The sequence below is a fragment of the Ornithorhynchus anatinus genome, chromosome X1 (genome assembly GCF_004115215.2).
Source record: "Ornithorhynchus anatinus isolate Pmale09 chromosome X1, mOrnAna1.pri.v4, whole genome shotgun sequence".
Taxonomy (NCBI): Eukaryota; Metazoa; Chordata; class Mammalia; order Monotremata; family Ornithorhynchidae; genus Ornithorhynchus; species Ornithorhynchus anatinus.
Genome location: NC_041749.1, coordinates 106,891,336 through 106,904,582, shown reverse-complemented (window position 1 = coordinate 106,904,582; position 13,247 = coordinate 106,891,336).

Sequence of the window (13,247 nt, the reverse complement as noted above, 5' to 3'; positions counted from 1 at the left end):
CTTCTTAAACAACTCCAGTGGTTGCCTATCAGCCTCCGCTCCAAACAAAAACTCCTCACTCTAGGCTTCAAGGCTCTCCATCACCTTGCCCCTTCCTACCTCTCCTCCTTTCTCTCTTTCTACCGCCCACCCCGCACGCTCCGCTCCTCCACCGCCCACCTCCTCACCGTCCCTCGGTCTCGCCCATCCCGCCGTCGACCTCCGGGCCACGTCCTCCCGCGGTCCCGGAACTCCCTCCCTCCTCACCTCCGCCAAACTGATTCTCTTCCCCTCTTCAAAACCCTACTTAAAACTCACCTCCTCCGAGAGGCCTTCCCAGACTGAGCTCCTCTTCTCCCTCTACTCCCTCTACCACCCCCCCTTCACCTCTCCGCAGCTAAACCCTCTTTTACCCCTTTCCCTCTGCTCCTCCCCCTCTCCCTTCCCATCCCCTCAGCACTGTACTCGTCCGCTCAACTGTATATATTTCCATTACCCTATTTATTTTGTTAATGAATTGTACATTGCCTCGATTCTATTTAGTTGCCATTGTTTTTACGAGATGCTCTTCCCCTTGACTCTATTTATTGCCATTGTTCTTGTCTGTCCGTCTCCCCCGATTAGACTGTAAGCCCGTCAAACGGCAGGGACTGTCTCTACCTGTTGCCGACTTGTTCATCCCAAGCGCTTAGTACAGTGCTCTGCACATAGTAAGCGCTCAATAAATACTATTGAATGAATGAATGAACAGTGCTTGGCACATCATCATCATCATCATCATCATCATAATTATGGTATTTGTTAGGCGCTTACTATTTACTGGGCACTGTTCTAAGCACTGGGGTAGATACAGGGTAATCAGGTTGTCCCATGTGGGGCTCACACTTTTAATCCCCATTTTACAGTTGAGGTACTGAGGCACAGAGAAGTTAAGTGACGTGCCCAAGGTCACACAGCAGACAAGTGGCGGAGGTGGAATTCCCAAGCCCGTGCTCTTTCCACTAAGCCACGCTGCTTCTCTAGTAAGCACTTAACAAATACCATAATTACTATTATTATAAATGAATAATATAATAATATATTATACTAATAATGATATGGAAGAGATGGAAATGGAGAAAACTGGCGGAGAGCCTTGAAGCCCATGGTATGGAGTTTCTGCTTAATGCAGAGAGAAATGGGAATTTCTGAGGAGTGGAGAGACATATGTGTGCTCATCTTCCTGCAGAAACGCTCTGGGCATGTCACTCCCCTTCTTAAAAACCTCCAGTGGTTGCCTATCAACCTCCGCACAAAACAAAAACTTCTCACTCTGGGCTTCAAGGATCTCCATCACCTTGCCCCCTCCTATCTCTCCTCCTTTCTCTCTTTCCATTGCCCACCCCGCACGCTCCGCTCTTCTGCCACCCACCTCCTCACCGTCCCCCGTTCTCGCCTATCCCGCCGTCGTCCCCTGGGCCACGTCCTCCCGCGGTCCTGGAACGCCCTCCCTCCTCACCTCCGCCAAACTGATTCTCTTCCCCTCTTCAAAACCCTACTTAAAGCTCACCTCCTCCAGGAGGCTTTCCCAGACTGAGCTCCCCTTTTCCGTCTGCTCCCTCTGCCCCCCCTTCACCTCTCCGCAGCTAAACCCTCTTCTCCCCCGTTTCCCTCTGCTCCTCCCCCTCTTCCGTCCCATCCCCTCAGCACTGTGCTCGTCCGCTCAACTGTATATATCTTCATTACCCTATTTATTTTGTTAATGAGATGTTCATCACCCTGATTCTGTTTATTTGCTACTGTTTTAACGAGATGTTCTTCCCCTTGATTCTATTTATTGCCATTGTTCTTGTCTGTCTGTCTCCCCCGATTAGACTGTAAGCCTGTCGAAGGGCAGGGACTGTCTCCATCTGTTACCGATTTGTACATTCCAAGTGCTTAGTACAGTGCTCTGCACATAGTAAGCGCTCAATAAATACTAATGAATGAATGAATGTGCTGAGTGATTTTTCAGGAAGGTGATCTGGGCAATGGCATGGAGTACAGACTAAATTAGGGAGAGGCTGGAGGCACGAGAGCGGTGAGGAGTTTGATACAGTAGTCTAACCGCGATATGACCCCAGCTTGAACTAGGGTGGTTTACCATTTGGGTGGAGAGGAAAGGGCGGGTGCAAGATATGTAGTTTAGGAAGAACCCAGGGATTAACCAGTTGACTGAATGGGTGAGCTGAAAGGCAGTGAGGCGTCAAATATGACACCAAGGTTCTGAGACAGGGACAGGGAATTTGGTGGTGTGGCCAGAGAAAGAGAAATTAGGAGGAGGGGAGGGTTTAAGGGAGAAGATGAAAAGTTGAAGTTTGGATGGATACTTTGGGTTCAAGGGGTGAGCATCCCACCCAAAGGGAAATGACCGGGCGGCAGGGCTAGCTTCAGGTGGTGCACAAAAGGGCAGGAATCCATTAACGAGGCAAAGCGCAAGTGGCGCTCACAGCTGAGATATCTGGGATGCTCAGTTGAAGTGTGATGGCGATGCAGGCAAAAGCGTGGCGTGGCAGAGTGGAAAGAGCACAGACCCAGGAATCAGAAGGATCTGGGTTCTAATCCCGGATCCTCTCCTTGTCTGTTGTGTGACCTTGGACAAGTCACCTAACTTCTCTGTGCCTCATTTCCTTCATGTGTAAAAATGGAGATTAAGACTGTGAGCCCCTCCTTGGACAGAGACTATGTCCAACCTGATTAGCTTGTATCTACCCCAGCGCTTAGTACAGTGCCTGGCACATAGTAAGCACTTAACAAATGCCATTTTAAAAAAAACCCTCTTCAGATGGACCTCAGCAAAATTCTGCATATGACATCAACAGGTAATTAAGTTAAAAGGGACAAAGGGTAATAATAATAATAACAATAATATAATTATATTTATAATATATAACTGTGATATATGATTATAATAATTAGTATGGTATTTGTTAAGCACTTCCTATGTGCCAGGCACTGTTCTAAGCACTGGGGTGGATATAAGCAAATTGAGTTGGACACAGTCCCTGTCCCAGGTAGAGCTCAGTCTCAATCCCCATTTTACAGATGAGGTAACTGAGGCCCAGAGAAGTGAAGTGTCTTGTCCAAGGCCCCACAGCAGACAAGTGGTGGAGCCAGGATTAGAACCCATGACCTTCTGACTCCCAGGCCCTTGCTCTATCCACTACACCATGCTGCTTCTCAAGCTGGACTTGCCCGAGGCAAGAGGGTATGAGAGATTGAAGAGCGGGAGAGGGGTTGAGGGTCAATTTGGGAGTCATCCGCAGAGAGCTGGGACATGAGGTCATATGAGCAAAGGCTAGCATGGCAGTCTTCTGTAGCCCCCACATTATAGAAGAACCAACTGGCATCCAGTTGGGAGGTGGCAGGGCTGCGACCGATGTGGGGGTTGTAAAGGAGAAGAGAAAGGGGTGGATTTGGGAGATACTGAGGAGAAAGGCGGCATTTTACCTCATCTGTAAAACAGGGATTAAGACTGTGAGCTCCATGTGGAATATGGACAATGTCCAACCTGATAGCTTGTACCTACCCCAGCGGTTAGTACAGTGCCTGGCACATGGTAAGCGCCTAACAAATACCATAAAAAAGGGGAAGAAAAAGAAAAGATCCATGGGAAAGAAAGAAGGATTGAATGTTGGAGATGAAAGACTAGGCAAAGATGACACCAAGGTTATGAACTGGGCAGGATTTGCTGCTGCCAACGCCCAGGATTTGGGAGGGCGGTGGAGGAGAAGAGGAAGCAATGTAACTTTGCTGGAAAATGAGGAGGTCTGCTCCCGTAGAAGATAGACCACGGGCCTGGGAGTCAGAAGGTCATGGGTTCTAATTCTGGCTCTGCCATTTGTCTGCTGTGTGACCTTGGGCAAGTCACTTCACTTCTCTGTGCTTCAGTTACCTTATCTGTAAAATGGGGATTGAGACTGAACTCCACGTGGGACAGGGACTGCGTCCAAGCCAATTTGCTTCTATCCACCTCGGTGCTTATTACAGTGCCTAGCACATTGTAAGCACTTAACAAACACCATAATTGTTATTATAATTATTATTCCCCAACCCAAAGACTGACCCTAGGGTATTTCTCCAGGTTTGAAAGATCTTCCTAAGGGCTAACCCTTCCAATGAATGGCTCTTCCAGGATGTCAGGACAGACTGGGATCAAGGTCCGAGGTGGGGAGAGAAAAGCAGGGATCTGCCCCCCAGGAGATCTGACGGACAATTGCTCTCCCTGCCTTCAAAGCTTTATGAGGGGCACATCTCCTCCAGGAGGCCTTCCCTGACTGGGCCCTCCTTTCCTCTTCTCCCACTCCTTTCTGTGTCAGCTCTCTCATTCACCCCACACATCCAATCCGTCACCAAGGCCTGCCGGTCTCACCTTCATAATATCGCCAAGATCCGCCCTTTCCTCTCCAACCAAATGGCTATCTTATTGGTACAGGCTCTCATAATATCCCTGCTGGATTATTGTGTCAACCTTCTCTCTGATCTCCCTTCCTCCTGTCTCTCCCCGCTCCAGTCTATTCTTCATTCTGCTGCCCAGATCATCTTCCTGCAGAAACGCTCTGGGCACGTCACTCCCCTCCTTAAAAACCTCTAGTGTTTGCCTATCAACCTCCGCACGAAACAAAAACTTCTCACTCTGGGCTTCAAGGATCTCCATCACCTTGCCCCCTCCTATCTCTCCTCCCTTCTCTCTTTCCACTGCCCATCTCACACGCTCCGCTCCTCTGCCGCTCACCTCCTCACCGTCCCCCGTTCTCGCCTATCCCGCCGTCGACCCCTGGCCCATGTCCTCCCGCTGCCCTGGAACACCTTCCCTCCTCACCTCCACCAAACTAACTCTCTTCCCATCTTCAAAACCCTACTGAGAGCTCACCTCCTCCAAGAGGCCTTCCCAGACTGAGCTTCCCCTTTTCCCTCTGCTCCCTCTCTGCCCCCCCCTTCACCTCCCCTCAGCTAAGCCCCCTTTCCCCCCTTTCCCTCTGCTCCTCCCCCTCTCCCTTCCCCTCCCCTTAGCACTGTGCTCATTTGCTCATTTGTATATATTTTTATTACCCTATTTATTTTGTTAATGAGATGTACATCCCCTTGATTCTATTTATTACTATTGTTTTTGTCTGTCTTCCCCGGTTAGACTGTAAGCACGTCAATGGGCAGGGATTGTCTCTATCTGTTGCCGAATTGTACATTACAAGCGCTTAGTACAGTGCTTTACACATAGTAAGCGCTCATTAAATACTATTGAATGAATCCTGATTTGTTCCTTTTATTCATCTCCTCCACCCCATTCCAGTTCCACAGCCCTTATGCCCATATATGTTATTCACTTATTTATTTATGTTAATGTCTGTCTCCCTCCTTCCCCCCGCCCCCAGACTATAAACTCCTTGTGGGCAGGGAATGTGCCTGTTTATTGTTGTACTGTATTTTCCCAAGCGCTTAGTACAGTGCTCTGCACACAGTAAGTGCTCCATAAATGATGATGATGGTATTTGTTAAGCGCTTACTGTGTGCCAGGCACTGTACTAAGCGCTGGGGTGGATACAAGCAAATCAAGTTGGACACAATCCCTGTCCCATGTGGAATTTACAGTCTCAATCCCCATTTTACAGATGAGGTAACTGAGGCACAGAGAAGTGAAGTGACTTACCCAAGGTCACACAGCAGACAAGTGGAGGAGCAGAATTAGAACCCATGCCCTTTTGAGTCCCAGGCTCGTGCTCTGTCCAGTACACCCCACTGCTCGATTGACTGAATAAGTGAACGATGTGCTTTCTCACCTGAGGAATGGCAGCTTTTCCCTGCCCCTCCCTCACACCCCCAACTCCTTTTGCCAGTCATCCTACCTGCTGGCTCTGAAACACTGACCTTTTATGTGGAAAGTAGAGTTTGGTGGAGGGCAGGGGCAAGCGGAACATGGCTTAGGAGGGGGAGGCAGATGTCCCAACTCTGTGGGGTTGTCATCTCCTTTTGGAGAAGCAGTGTGGCTTAGTGGAAAGACCCCGGGATTGGGAGTCAGAGGATGTGGGTTCTAATCCAGCCCGCACACTCCGCTCCTCTGGTGTTAACTTTCTCACTGTGCCTCGTTCTCGCCCGTCCCGCCGTCGACCCCTGGTCCACATCCTACCTCTGGGCTGGAACGCCCTCCCTCCTCAGATCCACCAATCACACTTCCCCCATTCAAAGCCCTATTGAAGGCTCACCTCCTCCAGGAGGCTTTCCCAGACTAAGCCCATCTTTTTCTCAGTTCGCCCTCCCCCCCACCTCGCCCCGACTCGCTCCCTTAGCTCTACCCCCGCCACCCCACACACTTGTATATATATATGTACATATCTATAATTCTATTTATTTATACTAGTGCCTGTTTTACTTGTTCTGATGTGTATATATATATCTCTAATTCTATTCATTTTTATTGATGCTGTTAATGCCTGTTTACTTGTTTTGATGTCTCTCTCCCCGCTTCTGGACTGTGAGCCCGTTGTGGGCAGGAATTGTCTCTCTTTGTTGCTGAATTGTACTTTCCAAGCGCTTAGTACAGTGCTCTGCATAGAGTAAGTGCTCAATAAATACGATTGAATGAAAGAATGAATCCCCGCTCTGCCACTTGTCTGCTGTGTAACTTTGGGCAAGCCACTTAGCTTCTCTGTGCCTCAGTTACCTCATCTGGAAAATGGGGATTAAGACTGTCAGCCCCATGTGGGACAACCTGATTACCTTGTATCTACCCCAGGGCTTAGAACAGTGTTTGGCACATAGTAAGTGCTTAACAAATACCCATAATTATTATTATTAATGTGGGCATGGAATGTATCTACAAACTCTGCTGGACTGTACTCTCCCAAGAGCCTCCAGGCTGCCTCCCTCCCACCAAGCCATGAGCCCCAAGACCTAGCTGCCCTCCAGAAGAGCTGTTGCACTGGGCGGGATTTAGGTGAGTTCTATAGGGAGACCTACCCAAGCCAGGAGCCCACACCTGTTTTGGAATGGTTTACAAAGCCCCAGCTGGGAGGAAATGATCCCTGAGGAAAATCTGTGACCATATCTGAGAGTTGGTGGGAGTGAAGAGGAGGGAGGTTGACTCTCTTTGCACCCTAGGCTTGTTGAGGGAGTTGCAACTCAACTCTCCTCTCCCCGCCCCCCAAGTCATGCCTCAGAACAGAAAGGAAAGACATCAAGTACGGGCTGGAGTGGGGGCTTGGGGTGGTGGGCGGGCGGGGTGGGGGGGGACACAAGCTACCAAACTTTGTTCCCCCAGCCCCATGAGGGACAGAAATCTGTGTGGCCACATGGAAAGAGCACAACAAGCCTGGGAGTCAGAGGTCCTGGGTTCTAATTCTGCCTCCGCCACTTGTCTGCTGCGTTACCTTGGGCAAATCACTTCACTTTTCTGTGTCTCAGTTTCTTCACTTATAAAATGGGTACTCAATACCTGTTTTTCCTTCCCCCTTAGATAATAATAATAATATTTGTTAAGTGCTTCGTATGTGCCAAGCACTGTACTAAGTGCTGTAGCGACAGGATTACCAGATCAGGCACAGTCCCTGTCCTTTAACTGGGCTCACAGTCTAAAAAGGAGGGAGAAAAGGTATTTCTATGAGCCCCCTGTATCTACTTCAGTGCTTGGCACATAGTAAGTGCTTAACAAATCTCACGATTATTATTATGGAGGTGGTAGTAGTGGAGGGAGACTTAAAGGATCTTTGTTTCGGGGGGCCCTTTGGGTAAGGAGTCCAAAGACAGAGCTTCTATCCAGTCCTGCTCCCACCTCCCATCCTCCCCCTCTATCCTGTCCTTAAACCACCCCCTTCCCCAAACTGATCTTTCTGGCCACCCCCAATCCAGCAGATTAGTCAGAGAGACCTAGCTAGCATGAAATAGGGCTGTCTCCCAGGGTTCTGTGGGGGGTGGGGGGACAGTAGGAATCTCTCTGAAGCAGGAGACCTTTTCTCCATCTTGAGCCAAACTCCCTCTCTTCCTTACACAGAAAGTCTAACCTGGAGAGCAGGAGGGAAAAGGAAGGGGGAAGCCTTGAGGTGGGGGATCTGGGGAAACAGGGTGGGATGGGGCCTCTGGAGATGTGACAGAGAAAACAGAGGGCAGTGGGGGGGGGGGTCATAAGGTCTGCCCCTGGGCATGTGTGTGTGTGTGCATGTGTGTGTATGCAGGTGTGAGTGACTGTGTGGGTGTTCAGGCATGCATGTTTGTGCATGTGGGGGAGTGTGCAAACTTGTCTGCATTGGGGGAGGGAGGCTGGGCCTGCATTTTTGTGTGTGGGCGTAGGTGTGTCTGAGCTTGTCTCAGGGGCTAGAGGGAGAACAGGGATGAGCATATGTTTTGTGTTAGTTCAGTACAAGGGGAATGGGTATTGTAGGGGTCTTTGTGAATAGCTGCAAATGTGTGGGTGGTGGGGCACAACTATGAATGTGGTTATAAGCATGTATTTGTGTGTATCGATCATATGTCTCTGTGTATTTGTGTATATGAGTGTCCCTCATGGGATTGCAAATGTGTATCTATCCTGGGTGACCGTATGTGTGTATATGTCTGACCTGTATTTGTGACTGTACGTTATGTGTGCCTGTTTTGCATGTAGGTAAAAGTGTGTGTCAGCGAGTGTGTGCATCTGTGCATGAATGCGCATGGAGCTGTGCTGAGTACAGGCTCAAGAGGAATGTCCAGGGTGATTAGCTATGGACAAAGAATTGCCAGGGAAAAGCTGTGTGGGAGGAGGCGCTCTCTTGTTCTTTCTCTCTCTCTCTTTCTCTCTCCGCCCCTCCTTCTCTCTCCTTCTTGCATCTGTGCATCTACCAACCCCAGAACAAAATGCCAGGGATAGAGCAAAGCTGACCCTTGTAAGTCCCCCCTCCACCCCCAGCAATTTCCGATCCCATTCAATCTAGCAGGGGACAGAGAGGTTGTTGTCAGGAGAGTTCTGTCCTTCCTCCCCTCTCCCCTCCCCCAAACTTCAGCTGCCCGTGTGGGGGGAGGGCAGGAGAAGAGGACTAGAGGAAACTGACTAATGGGAGACAGAGTGAGAAACGGTAATATTTCCCAGCTCCTGGGAGATGGGAGAAAAGAGCAGCAGCCACCACAGGAGCTCCAGATACAGCTGGGAGAGGAAGGGTCTCTGAGGCCTAGGCCAAGTCCCGATGCCGGGGAGGCGATCTCTGGGCAAACGCCTAGTTAATAATAATAGTAATTGTGGTATTTGTTAAGCCCTTACTATGTGCTAGGCACTGTACTAAGCGTTGGGGTGGATACAAGCAAATCGGGTCCCTCTCCCACGTGGGGCTCACAGTCTCAATCCCCATTTTACAGATGAGGGGACTGAGGCACAGAGAAGTGAAGTGACATGCCCAGGGTCACATAGCAGACAAGTGACAGAGTCGGTATTAGAACCCATGACCTTCTGACGCCCAGGCCCGTGCTCTATCCACTACGCCATGGCGTGTTTGTGGGGGGGGGAGGGTGGGGTGTAACCGCCCACCCCGAGAGTCTCCCCTGATCTGGAGCAGCCAGCTAGCAGAGTGCAGTGCTCCCTGCCGCCACAGGGTGTCACTACCACACCATACCTCAGGAACAGGCAACGGACTCGCTCCCATTCACAGATTTGGGGAGAAAGGAGGGAGGGGGTGAATTTGGAAGGGGGGAGACCCTGAGAAGTCAGTCAAACGTATTTACTGGACGCTTACCAGGTGCAGAGCACTGTACTAAGCGCTTGGGATAGTAAAATATAGTAACAGACACATTCCCGGACCACAACCACTTTGCAGTAGAGAAGCAGCGTGGCTCAGTGGAAAGAGCCCGGGCTCTGGAGTCAGAGGGCATAAATTCGAATCCCGCCTCTGCCACTTGTCAGCTGTGTGACTATGGGCGAGTCACTTAACTTCTCTGTGCCTCAGTTACCGCATCTGTCAAATGGGGATTAAGACTGTGAGCCTCACCTGGGACAACCTGATTACCCTGTATCTACCCCAGCGCTTAGAACAGTGCTCTGCACATAGTAAGCGCTTAACAAATACCAACATTTACACTCTAGAGGGAGAAAACAGCGGGACATACAGTCATTCAATCGTATTTACTAAGCGCTTGGAATGTACAATTCGGCAGCAGATAGAGGCAATCCCTGCCCAACAACGGGCTCACAGTCTAAAAGATGGGCTCACAGTCCCATCTGCACCGCCCCCCTCAGGCTGGCCAGGACCCTGCCCCCCAATCCAGGGCTCTCTTCGGTCCCCAAGTAGGGCACCACCCCACGGGGCCTGGCTGATTGGGAAATGGATGGGCGGGGGAAATGGGATGGGCGGTGGTCGACCTCCACCACATCCAATTTTTAGCGCCGGGGAGGCCAAAATGGCTTCAACCATTCGGAACGCCCCCCGCTTTCCATTTTGTATGGCATCACTACGTTAACACTGCACCAGCATGCAACATAACACAATCACATCATACGCAACACTTTGAGGAAGAGCGGTTCTCCACCAACTCCCTGTTGTCACCTCTTTAGCTGTCCCTTGACAGAGCACTCCCGGCAACTAGGCTCTGAGACACCATTATGCTTTCATCTTTGTGAAGGACCAGGGCTCTGCCATCTTTGAAGGGGGCTGGGCCACTGCTGTCTTTGGGAGGTTCCCTGAGATGCTGGCCTATCTCGTTCACCATATGAATAATCATAATTGTTGCCTTTGTTAAGCGCTTACTATGTGCCAAGCACTGCCTAAGCACTGAAGTAGATACGAGATAATGAGATCAGGCACAGCCCCAGCCCCACATGGGGCTTATTGTCTAAGGAGGAGGGAGAACAGGTATTGAATCCCCGTTTGATTAAGCAATTGTACTTACTGAGTGCTTACTGTTTGCAGAGCACTGTACTAAGCACCTGGGAGCGTACAATATAACAGAATTGGTAGACATGTTTCCCACCCACAGTGACCTTACAGTCTAGAAGAGGAGACAGGCATTGATATAAATAAATGCATTACAGATATATACCTAAGGGTTGTGGGACTGAATGGTGCGAATACAAGTGCAAGAGTGACACAGAAGGGAGAGGGATGGGGAAACGCGAACAAAGAAGCAGCGTGGCTTGGCAGAAGCACTGTGGCTTTGTGGAAAGAGCGCGGGTTTGGGAGTCAGAGCTCGTGGGTTTTAATCCCTGCTCCGCCGCTTGGCAACTGTGTGACTTTGGGCAAGTCGCTTAACTTCTCTGTGCCTCAGTTACCTCAACTGTAAAATGGGGATGAAGACTGTGAGCCCCACGTGGGACAACCTGATTACCTTGTATCTACCCCGGCGCTTGGCATATAGTAAGCGCTTAACAAATACCATCCAAAAAAAGTGAAGTGACTTTCTCAAGGTCACATAGGCAAGTGGCAGTCAGGATTAGAACCCACGTCCTCTGATTCCCAGTTCTGTGCTCTTTCCACTAGGCTGTGAGTTTGCCCTAGCTGCAGGAATGTTCTCATGGACCACTGAATGGTACAGGAACCATCCTGGGTCTATCAATCAATCGATGGTGTTTATTGAGTGTATACTTTATGCAGAGCACTGTATTAAGCACTCGGGAGAGTACAATGCAACAGAGTTTGTAGACACATTCCCTGCCCACAGTCTATGCTATGCACAGTTTATGCTCCAAGATCATAACAATGATAATAATAATAACAGTAATGGCATTTGTTCAATGCTTACTATGTGCCAGGCACTGTACTAAGCACTGAGGTAGATACAAGCCAATCAGGTTGGATGCAGTCCATGTCCCTCATGGGGCTCAGTCTGAATCCCCATTTTACAGATGAGGTAACTGAGGCACAGAGAAGTGAAGTGACTTTTCCAAGGTCACACAGCAGACGAGTGGAGGAGCGGAATTAGAACCCAGGCTTGCCGGATCGCCCACTGCCTTGTCAAATCTGAAATGGGGAGTTGCTGTGCAGGCAGGCACTCTGTGGCTGGGGCAGAGACAGAGATCCAGACAGGGCAGTTAAACACCCAGAGCCACGGGGGTGGCCGCTTCTACAGAGGGGTATCTCGCGGCTGACCTTACAGAGATAACACACTCAGAGCCTCTAATCCCTCCCTCTCCCCCCAGAGCAGAGCAGTGGAGGACTGACCCTTACAGCCCCACCCTCCACATTCTGACTCCATTCAGCTTCATTCTCTCTTTCTGTGCACAGCATGTAAATGTGCATGCAAATCTGCTCGTGTGAATGCGTCCTCTATATCCGTGACTGAGTGTGTCGGTGTGTCTCTTTAAATTTGCGTTCACCATGTCAGGGCGTGTGTCAGTACCTACAGTATTTGGGTTCACTGTCATTATATGGGTCATTGGGTGTGAGTGTGTGTCAGTGGGTACTAATATGTTCCCCGTATCGGTGGGGATGTGAGTCAGGAGGAGTGTGTGTCCCTGTATGTGTGTTCCTCCGTGTGTGTGTCATTGTGTGTCAGTGCAGGTCGGACGGGGCCAGGCCTTCGGCAGAGCCCGACCCTTTCCGGGTGAGGGTGGGGGTGGGAGTAAGGGTGGGGGCGGCCGCCTGATTAACCCCTTCGCCGCCCCGCCGCCTCCGCAGCTCCCCGCGCCCTCCGCCCCCACCCCGCAATGTGTGCGAGAGAGTGGGAGGGTGGTATATCCGGAGCCGCCCCCGGGCAGAGCCAGTTATGATCAACTCCCGGGCGGAGAGCGAAGGTGGGATTGCTATTTTGGGCTGTGACGCGGGGACAGGAAGCGAACCGGCCCAGCTCCCTCCCCCCCGACACACACACAGACACATACACACACTCACACACACCTCTTCCCGCTCCCCCGCCCCTCCTACTCCCCGGTCCGGCGCCAACTGGGGCGGGGGGTCGTCCCGACATCACCCGGAGTTGCGGGGGGGCGGTCAGGAAAGGGTCTTATTTCAAGGGCACCTCCCCGGCTTCATCTTTTTTCCTCTCCCTGCCCCCCTCCCTCGAGGTAACGGGGGGGGGCGACCACCTGGGGGTTAAGTAACCCCCTCTACACTCATTTCCTCCTTCCTCTCCCCCCACAAGCACCGTCTTTAGCCCGCTCTCTGCGCACCAGGAGAAGGCGCCGCCCCCCTCCCGGGCTATGAGTCACCGTCATTCATAAATCCGGGGCTGCGAGCATGCGGCCCAACCTACCGCGCCAATCAGAAACTTCAATGCGGGCGGGGGGGTAGCCACTGAAACCAGGCTTGGGTCCCCATCGTCCCGTTCCCCCCCCCCCACCCCCCGCCCCCCGGAATAGCGAC